We start from the raw sequence: 13,443 nt of genomic DNA on the forward strand, positions 1-13,443 counted from the left end.
GTCTAGGTTGTCATCAGAACCACTTCAGGATTCAATGATTACCACTGCCAGACTCTGTTTCCTGCCTCTCTCCCTTATGTAAGTGTCCATCAATCTCAGAGGCCAGCCCACTCTCCTTCTCAGAGAGTCCAACTTGTAATGTATGGTAAGAGCTTCTTATATTCCTTTCACATGCTCAATCCCTGAACTCTATTTTATTATTCCAGATCATATCTGGCTCAAATAATATTAATTATAATTAAGATTATAATCATATAAAATTAACATTTTATTATTTAGCCTATTAAATGCTCACAAGAGAAGATGCGTAGAATGAGATTAAAACATTATATTGTTTTTATTGAGTACTTACAATGTACTAAGCTTTGTTCTAAGTATTCTATTGGTTTTATATATTTTATTTTATGCAATCCTCAAACAATTGGGGAAAGAGACATATAGCATTTAAAATAACCTAAGCAAGTTATATGGTGACTAGAAAGTACCAGAACCTAGATTTTGAATTCAAGTAATCTGGTTTTAGAGTTCTTATTCCTAAATTACCTTTGAGATGGTTTAATTCAGTGGTTAACACACATAAGCATAGCATGCATCAGAATGATAAGAGAAGCTTGTAGAAATGCATATTGATGGACCTCACTCCAAGAGATTTTCAGACAATATCGGGTGCGGCCAGAAAATTAGGTGACATTGATGCTAATTTTCCAGGAGCATATTTTCAGAGATATTGGTTAAATAGTTCTACAGACATTCTCTGAATTTATCTGAATGTGATATAATTGAATCAATTATCTATGAATCTAGACTAATTACTTATATGACAAAATGAAATAAATGAATAGGCAACCCTATTTCTTTGGCTGCTTATGATACTAAAACTGATTTTATTTATGAACAATGGAAGCATATCTGGATTAACAATTAATTCACTTGGACTTTTTAAAATTGATTCTTTAGAGAGAGAGGGAGAGCAAGAGAGAGATAGAGACGGGATATATAGAGATAGAGACATTGATTTGTTGTTCCTGTTATTTATACATTCATTGGTTGGTTCTTGTATGTGCCCACCAGAAATCAAACCTGCAACCCTGGTGTATCGAGAGGACATTCTAACTAACTAAGGTGCGCAGCCAAGGTGGCACTTTGATTTTTATAACTTAATCTCTGTTTGTAATAACTGTACAGGGATCTGGAAAAGGTTTAAGGGTGGAGGGGTGGTGGCGATGGAGTTTTTCTTTGTCATTTGTCTTTGATTTTTAACTTTACACAATTTATTATTATAAAAAAGATTTTTAAACAAGCATATTAATTTTATAATTAAGGAAGAAGATAAATATGAATAAGGAGAAGAAGGAAAAAGTTAACACAAGAACAGCTAAGCCATTTGGTTGAATCTACAGTCAGTTCTATTATAAGGTGATTTATGCATTTTTAAAAAATTGCCTTGCTATACAAAATGCACAATAAAAACCACAGAGATTATGGAAATATGGAGAAGCAACACTTAAGACTTGCCTCAGTGACACACTTTCACAAAAAACAGAAATCTAATAAAAATAGTAACACAGTTTCACATGGTTAGGAAATGCATTAATACTATGATACAAATGTCAGTTTATCACAGTTATGAATTAACTTCATTCTTAACCCTGGGACATGTTTATCCTTTTTGGATATGTAAATGCTTTGGATGCTGCATTTCCAATAGATGCCTCTTCATTAAAATTGAAAAGGTGATCTAACATATAATCTTCCATTATGCTTCAACTAATTTTTGTATCACGGCTGGAAACCACCCCTGGGGTTTTTCATATGTGCTAGTTGCTGGGCCCAACAGCTGAAGACTTGAGAAATTAAAGGAATATTTGAAATCACTAAACCAGCCTATAAAGCACTAAAATGAGCCATTTCTACAAGGTTTGGCAATATGGTCTTAACATATAAATGATGCTTTCTTTTTGAATGTGTGACAGGCTGATTTTAAATCTTTGCTGTTTTTTTTTCTTCAATCCATTTGCTCAACAAGTCTTCCTATTTGTTCCTATTTCTTAAAACTATGCTCTTATGACTGTGCAGCACTGGAAGATTTCTTAAAATTTTCTGTGTCATTGTTTACAATGTTTTACAATGTAATTTTTTTATAGCTGAAAACATGGCAAGTGTTCTGTAGTTTCTTCTAAATCATTTCATTATTTCAATCTTCTCAACACCTAAAGGTTTCCTTTTTAATCCATTGCTTGGTGTTTTGAAACAAAGAGCATTAATTTTTAGAATGTTGGATGATATTTATATATAAATGAACATATAAAAATAAATATATAAAAACACATACATAAATATGATTCTATAATCTGAACATGAATAATGTATATATGTACACATTGTAATATAAATGTATATTTCACTTAGCATAACATTTGCCAGGTCCATCCATACTGTCACAAAGAGTAAAAGTTTCTTCCCTTTTACAGCTAAGAAGTATTCCATTGTGAAAATGTCCCATAGTTGTTTTATCCATTCATCTATTGATGGACACTTGGCCTGCTTCCTTGTTTTGGTGATTGTAAATAGCAGTGCAATGAACACAGGGGTGCTTATATTCTTTCGAATTAGTGTTTTGGATTCCTTCAGATATATTGCCAGAAGTGAGATTGCTGGGTTAAAAGGCAGACCCAGTTTTAATTTTTTGAGGTATCTCCATACTTCTTTCCACAGTGGCTGCACCAACCTGCATTCCCACCAACAGTGCAGAAGGGTTCTTGTTTCTCCACATCCTCACCAGCACTTGTCGTTTGTTGATTTATTAATGATAGCCATTATGGCAGGTATCTGATAGTATCTGATAGTATCTCATTGTGGTTTTAATTTTCATTTCTCTGATGATTAGTGTTGTTGAGCCTCTTTCCATGTCTATTGGCCATCTGTATGTCCTCCTGGGAGAAGTGCCTATTTAGGTCCTTTGTCCATTTATTAATTGGGTGGTTTGTTTTTTGGTGTTGAGTTTTATAAGTACTTCATAGATTTTGGATGTTAACCTCATATCAGATGTATTGGTGAATATGTTCTATTCTGTGGATTGTCTTTTAATTTTGTTGATTTCTTTTGCTGTGCAAAAACTTTAGTTTGATGTAGTTCCATTTGCTTATTTTTTTCTTTTGTTTCCCTTGCCTGGGGAGATATGTCCAATACAAAATTGCTACTAGCAATGTTCAAGATTTTGCTGCCTATGTTTTCTTCTAGGATTTTTATGCTTTCAGGTCTAGCATTTAAGTCTGTGATCCATTTTAAATTTATTGTTGTGTGTGGTGTAAGAAAGTGGTCTAGTTTCAGTTTTGCACACATATCTGTCCAATTTATCAACACCATTTATTGAATTAACTATTCTTAACCCATTGTATGTGCTTATTTCTTCTGTTGAATGTTAATTGACTGTGCACATATGTTTATGTATTCCTATACACCAAAATTTGGCTGGAATATAGTTAGTTATATGTGTTCATCTCATGTTTCTCAGGAAGGAAATTATGCATAAGCCAATGTGGAATTTCCATTATATTCCAATTGTTCACTAATATATCAATTGCTTGGAATGGAATTGTTTTTTGAAATACAATAGAGTAAAACTGCTCTGAGTGTTGATGACTGTATATGCTTATAAAATAGAAAATCATAGAAATTATGCCTGTTGAAGACTGCTGAAAGGGTGACTAGGGCTGGCTATCCAGAGCAGCATCCTATATTATAAGGACACATATTTTAATGTGTTTTTCATGCTTAAATCTTCTAATTGGATAACATAAAATTTATTTTTCATATAAATAATCTGAAGTTAAACACTTGGGTTTTTGTCTTGTTTTTGTATTTCCTGAACACTTTACACCATTGATTCTCAACAAGTATGTGTAGTAATTGGAAGAATTTTGTTGATATGACTTAACAAATAAACCATTAACATGACTCTTATGTTTAATCTCCTATTTAGTATTTTCTTTTGGAATTAATATGCTTTGTTTGACTTGCTTCCATGATTGCACAGATTATTAGAGCTGTCAGTTCCCTTAATGGCCAACATTTTATGACCCACATTTCACAGGTAAGAAATGAGAGGTTTGGGAAGGTGAAGTGTTCCCTGCATTCCCACCATTGTTTAGAGAGACAGCAGGCCCTATAACACTGACCCTCCTGTTCACATTATTGTGCTGCCTATATTGAACATAGTTTTGTTCCTTACTGCAAATTTTACTCTCTAATCACCATAAAGGCTCTCTGGGATAAAATAACAAGCTTTCTGTAACTCTAGAGCAAAGAAAATCCTTTCTAAAATTCAGTGTCAATTTATCTGAGATGACTTCATATAAAATCAATCTACTCTCAAGAACTTTTCCTGACCCAGTCATGCTTAACAGACAACAAAAGGTATTTCTGCACACAAAAATGTAATGTGCCAAAGCCACTTCTGGATTTTAAATAATCAACAGAACTGGAAGAGCTGAAAACAATTTCTTGTGAATTTTCACATTTCTGCCTCCTTTCCTTCTTCAGATCACATTTACCAAAGAGACCTCCCTGACCTGTCAAGTATTCACATGTCCAAGGTTTTCCTCTTATTACAACAGACACAAGTAGTCTACTTCCTTTGGAGTGAAAGAGATTGAATCTGAAGATTCTGCCTGTTTGTAATGATATGGCTAGTTGACCTCTCTGAGGATTTTATTTGTAGACATGAGATATTATCCACTCGGGTTATTGTAAAAATTAAGATAATATATTAAAACTGAGTGACACACAGTAAACTCTGAAGTGTCATAGATATGATAATTATTTTTATTGGAAATGAAGCATCACACCTGCTGGTTAAGGGTATGAGCTCCAGAGTCTTGCAACCTGAGTTTGTGTCTAAACAGCTACTTACTTGATTAGTATCTTCTGTCATATTCCTTAAACATATTGCACATCACTTTTATTATCTATAAAATGAGGGTGACAATATTAGCACTTAACTTATTGGATTACTGTAAAAATTAAGTGAAATAACACAGAGTTCTTAAAACTGTGTGTATTATTATTATACCCTCCACCCACCCACCAGGAACATATAAGTGACTATATATTTTTCTCACAGGCACATAAAAAATAGTGAATCATGCTGAAGATTATCTACTATTACCAGGTACAAATTATTAGGAGAACAGAATACAAAGACCCATGGTTTTTAAAGAATTTCAAAGCTATTTCTACTATTTTGTAGTTTAATCCTGATTTTACTTTATGACAAAGAATGTGATTTTTAAGTACTATAAATAAAGCCTAGAGTTCTTATTTGCAAAATTTTGACTATGTAATTTATAAGTAAGTGCATTACATGCCTCACTGATCAAACATACCTCATACAAATAATCGCATTCAAGCACCAGGAGAATTCTAGAAAAAAAACGGAAATTGGAGCATAAAAGGATACTGAAAGCTGCATAGTGAAACTATGGGTGCATAAAGCCACACTTTCAAATAGAGCAGCAGCTTTATGTCTACATTTAAAATTTAATATAACATTATAACTCAAACCCAAGGTCCAATAGAAGTGTGGAGGTATTGCATAGTGAGGGTGAGACTTTTATTCAAACACAAACAGTAGATTGGAATACAATACAATTATATAGAAAATTTCAGGCACAATAAAGAAATGCATTCTTTTGTTAAATTTACCTCAGCATAAAACTAGTATTTTAACACATGGCTCTCAGCTTTTCAAATTGATTTCTTTTACTTGTCTAACATTTTTAAAAACAAACAATGGTATTTAAGAAAATAAGTAATTTCAGTTGTTGGGCAGTCAGTATTAATGTTCACCTTATTTGAAGGATAAAAACAAAGTTAATGTGGGTATATTAGTGTCTTAATGGCTTTTTCAGAAAAGGAAAGAAGAAAAGATGGATAGTATAGAAAAATTTAATATAATAACAAAATTACAGTAAATGATTTTTTGTTTTGAATTCAGCTGTGATAATAAGTACTTTTAAAAATAAAGGTCTTAAAAGTAATCAATATAGTTAAGATAATATTTTAAGTATAATATAATAATATTTAGATATAATATGTTTAGAATACCTGCACAGATAATATTAATACTAGTGTGTATTGAAGAGAGCATATGTCTGACAATGTGCTAAAATTTTTTATATAATTTTTTTAAATGTATAACTTTGGTGATGTTTTGTTTTTATCCCAGTTTAATACAGAAGGAAATAAAAGTATTAGATAAGCCATTCATGACATGCTGCTAAATTAGAACCCTGGCCATCCTGCAGCAGCCGTAAAAGTCTGCAGAGGACAATTTTTAGGGAAAGACCAGGAGATGGAGGGTACTTGCTCCTTCTGTGTTGAGCCCTGAGTGAAAGCTGATTAATAACTCCTTAGTTTGTGACAGTTCTGTGGGACTCAGGAAGGCAAGCCACATTGGTTCAAAGCTGGGTGACATGGGGATCCTGGGGCCCAGACATTTGCACAGATTCCTTCTAGGAAGATACTGGCAAGATGGAGTGATCTCAAGAAAGCCAGCATAGGAGTCTGGCTGGTTCCCAGTCTCAAGGAAGAGTCACTGCCACTCCCTGGCTGTGTGCTATATTAGAAGCACAATCCTTGGAAGTAGCATCTAAGTGCACACGGCCCATTTTTAGGAAGAACCTGGGAGCTGGAGATGTTACCTGTTTCTCTGCACTGAGCCCTGGCAGATACCAGCAACCAGTGCTCATGTCCCAAAGACAACCACCTGTTAGCTTTAGTTTCATGGGTCTCAAAGATGCAAGTCTCATTGGCTCTCAGAGTCAGGTATTTTGATGACCTGTCTTTTGGGTGGAAGTCTTAAAAGTTGATGTGTTAAAATGTGAAGTCCAAATCCTTTAACCCTCAGAGGGAAACTAGGAGTTGGGGCTCTATCCCAACTATATGGCCATGTACCTGGTATGTGGTTTGTGGAGAATGTGTCAGCCTTACCTGCCTGGATCAATGTGGGTATTTTCTCTTTTACTCCATGTGTAGGAGTCTCTCAGATAGTTCGTAGATTTTTTTCAGAATTGCTCCATGGGTGGCTGTATATTGGTGTGTCTGTGGGAGGAGGGGACTTCAGGAGAATACTATATCACCATCTTGGCTGACCCCAGATAGCTATATGGGTTTTTTTTTTTTTAATTCCAGTCTACCAAGCTCCACCTTTTAATTGAAGAGTTTAGTCATTTTTTTTGTTTGTTTTGCTGTAACTGTTGATTAGTTGAGTTTATTAAGTCTGTTACTTGTATTTGCTTTATATCTAATCAATCTTTCTATTTTTATAAATTTTGTTAAAGTGTCTTTTTTAGTTATGGCTGTGTCTTTTAATGCTCTACAACATACTACATGGTGTTGAAAATGATCAAGTCTACCCTCAAATGGTATTATATGACTTCATAAACCATGTAAGAGCTTTCTGAACTGTGAAAGAACTGTGTTTTATATATGCCACCTGCCAGATTTTTTTTTTAATGCAGGAAAGTTATGCTTGCTCTCCATCCTCACTTTTTATGTTCTATCCTTGAGGGAAAGCTAGCCATTGTGCAATCTTGCACTAGTCCTTATAAGACAGCTGAACAGTGTTCAGTAAAAGTAAATGATGCCATGGGGAAAATTCTCTTAGCTCTCTTATTCTTCCTCCAGCGTTTGACATCCAGTTTCCTGTATATCAGGAGAATACAATGTTCCATGGGGGGCCTGAATCTTCTGCCGTATCTCTGGTTTTCGGTGATCCCACTGTCCCATACTGTGGAGATGCCTGAGTGCTTCAGGGAGAGCTTACACAGATCCCAGTCCTATCTGCAGCCATAAGTGTACTAAGCTTGGGAACACAATAAAAGAGAGTGAGAAAGACTGGGCACCTTGGTGCTTGTAGACTGCGTATGTGGCTTGACTTTTTTTTGGTTCCAACCTATTACACACATCAACACATGGCTGTTAAATATCCAACTTGTTTACCCAATCCTATCAATGTTAGCTTCACCTTTGCAATACTCCATATACATTGCAAGAAATGGAAGTGGCAGTGAGTCTCTACTGGAAATGGCTTGTTAGTGCTTAGAATTCAGTCTTCACAGTTCTGCTTGGGCTCTGACTCTGTGGTTTTCTATGTTAGAATTCTGTGGCTGACATGTCTTATCCCCTTTGTTCAGGTGCAAGTGACAATCTCTTGTTACTTCATACACTATAACTGCTGATTATATTTTATTTTTATTTAATACTATATTTTAGGCTTTTCCCATATACCTACAATTAAATACAATTTATAGTTCATGTCTGGTGCATAAACCATATTATAATGATCCTGTTGCCTAGTTTTGATGCCATAAATTAACTAAAAATCTGGGCTACCATCTACGATATTATGAGGCAGTGTGGAACCTGGACACAGACTCTCCTTACATAGGTCTCCTTATGGATTTTCATTAGCTTTATTGGGATAATTTTTTCTAGTTAATTTTTAAGGAAATCGTGAGAAATAAAACCTGAGTTCAATGTTCTTGTACATCTTCGGTTATACCTTTTGATGGTTGTTTGGTTATATCATAGATCCTCATTTTGCCTCTGTCATTTCCAGAGCAGACCCTTCTGGTATAAAGGGTCCTCCACAAGAGCTCGTACAAAGCCTTTTCTTTCTTATCTGTCTGGTATGACTTCCATTGCCCAACTCCACTGCGAAGCTATGAAAAGGGCCTTATATCCATCCTTTTGAGAATCTGCCAAAAGTTTTGAGTTAAGCAAACATTGTCCAATGGTAGACAGAAAATGGAAAAATCCAAGAAGATAAATCACTTTTTCTCTGGAGTATTCCAAGGCAGACATCCTCTATGACATTTGTCCAGAGACCCATACAATTGTGCCAGCTGAGCCATTGACTAAGTCCTATCTCTGGTTCATGGTGAAGAAGCAACCAACACCCAACCAACACCATGCATTTTCCCCCATGCTCTCTGACCTTTCTTCCTTCCCCCCTCTGCCTCACTGTCCAGGATTTCATCTCCCAAATAAAAATATAGCACTTATTTCTTGCCTCTATTTCCAGGGAGCTGGGAGAACATAGCAGTTAATGGTGAAGTCACATCAACTTGGCTATGCTACTTCCTAATGGCCTACTTTTTGAAAATTGTTTCACCTATAAACATCAGTTTATTATTCTATAGAATGAAGACACTATTAATATATGTGTTCTTGACTGCATGAAGGCAGTTAAGGAGCACTTGATAGGAGACAGCTAATGCAGACATACAGGTCAGGCTCCCATCATCCCTGCCTCCCTTGCACATTCTTTCTCCTAATTTCATGTGCTCACAATCCTAACAGATCGTGACAGGCTCTCAGAAAGACTAAGGCTTGAGATTGGTTGGGAAAAGGGGAAGTGGGGCAAGAATGCACTAGTAGAGCTATGAGACAACCAGCACTGAGGAGGAGAAATGCAGATTGCAGAGGAGAAAAACGAAGTATTTATGCAGGAGAAAATGTAGCTACAAGAAATCATGTGATGGAAATCACAACTGATTTTTCCAGAAGCAAATTTGCAACAGGTCTTTATTATTTACAACCACAGTTTTAATTGCCATAATTTCTAATATTTTCCTAATCTTAACTTTTTTTTCTATTTTATATGCTTGTTTAATTCATCTTACAAATATGTTCTTGGGACAATATTTTCAAAAAAGATTTTTCTTTTCATTTTAAGCATAAAGACACAAGTATACCAGTCGACACTAATGGATTATTACTCAGGTCTTTAAGGCAAGCACTATGCCTATTTAGGTGGGACTGCCTTATCATCTCTAAGCAAAATTCCAGGCATATATTTAGGTACAATAAAGTACTAGTTTGATTAAATTAAAAGGCAATTGTAATATAAATATTTAAATAACTCATTCACTATAGAATTTGCTAAAAATGAAAATATCTTGCAAATGCATCAGTAACAGAGAGGAAAATATACTCATGGGAACCTAATATTTCTACATTTTTATGATTTTCCTGAAGTTTGGATATGGTCTTTAAAATGTGGACAAATTTCAAAAAAAATATTATTGATAATCTTTACATTAACACTAAATAAAAATATCTTTTTGGGCGCAGGCCCTGCTGAGCTGGCTGGCTGGCCTGGCTCCCCTCCACGGCCCCGACAAGCAGGCAGGCTGCCCTGAGGAGGTGGGGAGGGGAGCGGTGGGCTGGGCTGCTGGTGGGAAACTATGCTGAATTTCTGCGTGGCCCCCAATTGCACGCAGAAGAGCATGCAGTCAGACCTGGCCTTCTTCAGGTTCCCGTGGGATCCAGCCAGATGCCGGAAGTGGGTGGAAAATTGTAGGAGAGCAGAATTAGAAGATAAAACACCTGATCAACTAAATAAACATTATTGATTATGTGCCAAGCACTTTGAGACCTCTATGATCTGTAGAACTATATATTTTTCAGAGGCATCAGAGAACTAAAGAATGATTGGGTTATTTTATTTCTCAAAGGTAATTGAAGCAGATACTTGTGAAGTCATTGGGAGAGTCCTTATAGGACAGTTCTTCGAGATAATGGAATACCAACAATATTCGATCTTACCAGTCATTTGAACAATCCACATAGTAGACACACAAATCAAATAAAAGAATTGAATAAAAATGAAATCAGGACACTGAAACAGAAAAAAAATAGAGGAAACTTCTGAACAAGAACAAAAACATAAAGAAATAAACGACAGCAATGCTCAGAATCCCAGTGCAGAAGAAGGGGCTGAAGAATAGCATGAAGATATTTTACCTCTAACCCTTGAAGAGAAGGAAAACAAAGAATATTTAAAATCTTTATTTGAAAATTTGATTCTTATGGGAAAACAAAATATACCTCTGGATGGACTTGAAGCTGATGAAGTCCCAGGAGGTCTCTACTCCTAATAATTTTCAAGCACTGCTGAAATGTCAGATAAATTTTGATGAAGAGGTTCTGAGGAACCGCTTTGAGACAACAGCAGTCAACACGTTGTTCTGTTTAAAAACACAATAGAAACAGACGACAGAGATCTGTGAGAGTTGCATTCGGGAAGAAACCCTCAGGGAAGAGAGGCCCTCTCTTCTTTTCGATTATCACTGGTGATATAGTGGACATAGCAGGGGAAGAAGAGCACCTGATTGTGTTGATGAGATTCATTGATGAAGCTCATAACGTGAGAGAGAAGTATGCGGCTTTCTGCCTTATGAAGCTGATGCCAAAATTTTGTCTATGAAATTTCACACTATGATAACTGAGAAGTGAGAATTAAACATGGAGTATTATCACGGCTAAGCCTACATTGTGTCCAGTGGATTTTCTTCCAAAATGAAAGTTGTTGTTTCTAGACTTTTAGAGAAATATCCCCAAGCTGTCTATACGTTCTGCTCTTCCTGTGCCTTAAATATGTGGTTGGCAAAATCGGTGCCTCTTATGGGAGTGTCTATTGCATTAGGAACAATTGAGGACATCTGTTCTTTTTTTCATCAATCACCACAACTGCTTTTAGAGCTTGACAATGTAATTTCTGTCCTCTTTCAGAACAATGAAGAAAGGGGTAAAGAACTAAAGGAAATTTACCACTCTCAGTGGACAGGCAGGCATGATGATTTTGAAGTATTAGTAGAACTCCTACAAGCACTTGTTTTATGTTTAAATGGTATAAATAGTGACACAAATATTAGATGGAATAACTGTATAGCAGGCCGAGCGTTTGTACTCTGTAGTGCAGTAACATATTTTGATTTTATCGTTACTATTGTTGTTTTTAGAAAATGTTCTATCTTGTACAAAAGCCTTTGAGAAAAATCTCCAGGGGCAAACTTCTGATGTCTTCTTTGCAGCCAGTAGCTTGACTGCAGTGCTGCATTCACTAAGTGAAGTGATGGAAAATATTGAAGTTTATGATGAATTTTAGTTTGAGGAAGCCACTAATTTGGCAACCAAACTTGATATTCAGATGAATCTTCCTGGCAAATTCTGCAGAGCTCATCAAGGGAACCTGGAATCTCAGGTGACCTCTGAGAGTTACTATAAAGAAGCTCTAAGATTTCAAACAGTTGAAAACATTATTCAGGAACTGAAAGATATATTCTCAGAACAGCACCTCAAAGCTCTTAAATGCTTCTCTCTGGTACCCTTTGTCATGGGACAGCTCAAATTCAATACATCAGAGGAGCACCATGCTGTCATGTACAGAAGCGACTTACCCAATCCCAATACACTCTCAGCAGAGCTGCATTGTTAGAGAATAAAGTGGAAACACAGAGGAAAAGATATAGGGCTTCCATCCACCATTTATAAAACTCTCCACCTGCCAGACATCAAGTTTTTCCTAATGTGTATGCATTGCTGAAGGTCCTATGTATTCTTCTTGTGATGAAGGTTGAGAATGAACGCTATGAAAATGGGCAGAAGTGTCTCAAAGCATCCCTGAGGAACACTCTGACAGATCCACAGGTCAAGTAACTTAGCTTTGCTCAACATAAATTTTGATATAAAACATGATTTGGATTTAATGGTGGACACATACATCAAATTCTATGTAACTATGTCACAGCTTCCTACAGATAATTCAGAAACCATCAAAAATACCTGAGAGACTTTAAAAATAGGTTTTCTCTTATATTTGATACTGAAGTTTTAAAACATCTTATAGAAAACCTGTAAGGTCCACATAGGCTACTTAATCACTGAATATCTTGAGACTGTTAGCCTATTTAAGTGGCCCTTGTTTGAACTCTCATGCTTTGAAGAACTAACTCTTCTTCTAGAAGATAGTATTGAAAGTGCCATGTGACACATCTGTGTGATCTCTACTGATGGCACTTTGGAATTGTTTTCATTAAGTCATTTAGATATAACATTTATTATCACTGTGGATCCAGTTGTCCAGTATTGAGTTATCAGTTCTTTGAAGAAACAAATTTTGAGGAAGTGTGGGAGGAAGGAGTACATTTTATAAAATGTTACAATGAAATTCACCACTAACCTCTGAATAGCAAGATTTTAAGTATGCTATAAAAATATCTGTAATGGACAGTTAATAGAATTACCAGACAGTGAAAGAAATGTGAGCTTGCCCAACAAGGACTTGAGTGTAGATTTTGTCTATTCAATGATTTTAAAAGGAACTAGTTAGAGTTAAAAGTTGAATGGAAGAGCCTGCCATTGTTGTTCCATCTCTGGTTGTTGCTGTTTACATTCCTCTTTTGAGCCTGTATCTTCATAAGCTTTTTAGCAGATACGTATCGAACACTTCGTTTTATGGTCAAGACAGGATCGGAGACCATGGAGACTGACAACTGATTTGTCTGGTTTATTATTTTTCCATGACTATCTGTACTGCCTCATCTTGATTTATAAGCAAAGCCTGGAAAACATACAGAAAAGTGTTTTGCAGTTATC

At 35.7% G+C, this 13,443-nt stretch overlaps 1 pseudogene; it reads left to right on the forward strand.

The window, feature by feature from the left end:
* The first annotated feature begins 10,250 nt into the window (after positions 1-10,250).
* Positions 10,251-12,634, forward strand: LOC150004602 (52 kDa repressor of the inhibitor of the protein kinase-like; annotated as a pseudogene).
* Positions 12,635-13,443: the final 809 nt, after the last annotated feature.

The sequence above is a fragment of the Furipterus horrens genome, unplaced genomic scaffold (genome assembly GCF_987537825.1).
Source record: "Furipterus horrens unplaced genomic scaffold, mFurHor1.1.pri manual_scaffold_7, whole genome shotgun sequence".
NCBI classification, from domain to species: domain Eukaryota; kingdom Metazoa; phylum Chordata; class Mammalia; order Chiroptera; family Furipteridae; genus Furipterus; species Furipterus horrens.